Source organism: Triticum urartu, chromosome 5, assembly GCF_003073215.2.
Source record: "Triticum urartu cultivar G1812 chromosome 5, Tu2.1, whole genome shotgun sequence".
Lineage (NCBI taxonomy): Eukaryota > Viridiplantae > Streptophyta > Magnoliopsida > Poales > Poaceae > Triticum > Triticum urartu.
The window spans coordinates 449,266,076-449,268,220 of record NC_053026.1 but is presented as its reverse complement, the minus strand read 5'-3'; positions in this window follow the sequence as shown (position 1 = coordinate 449,268,220).

The window sequence follows — 2,145 nt, the reverse complement described above, 5'->3', positions numbered from 1 at the left end:
AACCCATGGTTCTCTTTCCTTACTGTGCTTCCTAGCAACAAAGTCTCTCTTATCATAACGTTGATTCTTTGATTGTGGGTTATCAAGATCAACAGCAGGTTCAATCTCTACATCATTGTCATTACTAGGTTGAGCATCAACATGAACATCATTATTAACATTATCACTAGGTTCATGCTCATTACCAGATTGTGTTTCAGCATCAAAAATAGAAATATCATTAGGATTCTCAGGTGTGTCAACAACAAGTTCACTAGAAGCATGCAAAGTCCTATCATTTTTCATTTTCTTCTTTTTAGAAGGACTTGGTACATCAATATTATTTCTCTGAGAATCTTGCTCAATTCTCCTAGGATGGCCTTCAGGATACAAAGGTTCCTGAGTCATTTTGCAACCTCTAGTCATAACTCTAACATCATTATCATTCTTATTATTTAATTCATTGAGCAAATCATTCTGAGCTTTAAGTACCTGTTCTACTTGAGTTGTAACCATAGAAGCATGTTTACTAATAAGTTTTAGTTCACCTTTAACATTGGCCATATAATCACTCAAGTGTTCAATCATATAAGCATTATGTTTCAATTCTCTACCAAAATAGCATTGAAGTTTTCTTGCTTAACCATAAAGTCATCAAACTCATCCAAGCAAGGGCTAGCAAACTTAGTAAGAGGGATTTTAGCTTTATCAAATCTATAGAGAGAATTTACCTTTACTACCTGTGTCGGGTTATCAAGACCATGTATTTCTTCAACATGCGGTAAATTAAGACCATGTATTTCTTCAATAGGAGGTAAATTCTTAACATCTTCAGCTTTAATACCTTTTTCCTTCATAGATTTCTTTGCCTCTTGCATATCTTCAGGACTGAGAAATAGAACACCCCTTTTCTTCGGAGTTGGCTTAGGGGTTGTCTCAGGAAGTGTCCAATTATTTTTATTGGTCAACATATTATTCAATAAAATTTCAGCTTCATCTGGTGTTATTGAAGGAAATATGCCCTAGAGGCAATAATAAAGTTATTATTTATTTCCTTATATCATGATAAATGTTTATTATTCATGCTAGAATTGTATTAACCGGAAACATAATACATGTGTGAATACATAGACAAACTTAGTGTCACTAGTATGCCTCTACTTGACTAGCTCGTTAATCAAAGATGGTTATGTTTCCTAACCATGAACAAGGTGTTGTTATTTGATTAACGAGGTCACATCATTAGTTGAATGATCTGATTGACATGACCCATTTCATTAGCTTAGCACCCGATCGTTTAGTATGTTGCTATTGCTTTCTTCATGACTTATACATGTTCCTATGACTATGAGATTATGCAACTCCCGTTTACCGGAGGAACACTTTGTGTGCTACCAAACGTCACAACGTAACTGGGTGATTATAAAGGAGCTCTACAGGTGTCTCCAAAGGTAGATGTTGGGTTGGCGTATTTCGAGATTAGGATTTGTCACTCTGATTGTCGGAGAGGTATCTCTGGGCCCTCTCGGTAATGCACATCACATAAGCCTTGCAAGCATTACAACTAATATGTTAGTTGTGAGATGATGTATTACGGAACGAGTAAAGAGACTTGCCGGTAACGAGATTGAACTAGGTATTGGATACCGATGATCGAATCTTGGGCAAGTAACATACCGATGACAAAGGGAACAACGTATGTTGTTATGCGGTCTAACCGATAAAGATCTTCGTAGAATATGTAGGAGCCAATATGGGCATCCAGGTCCCGCTATTGGTTATTGACCGGAGACGTGTCTCGGTCATGTCTACATTGTTCTCGAACCGTAGGGTCCGCACGCTTAACGTTACGATGACAGTTATTATGAGTTTATGCATTTTGATGTACCGAAGTTAGTTCGGAGTCTCGGATGTGATCACGGACATGACGAGGAGTCTCGAAATGGTCGAGACATAAAGATTGATATATTGGAAGCCTATGTTTGGATATCGGAAGTGTTCCGGGTGAAATCGAGATTTTACCGGAGTACCGGGAGGTTACCGGAACCCCCCCGGGAGCTATATGGGCCTTAGTGGGCTTTAGTGGAAAGGAGAAAGGGGCTGCCCAAGGTGGCCGCGCGCCTCCCCCCTTCCCTAGTCCTATTAGGACTAGGAGAGGTGGCCGGC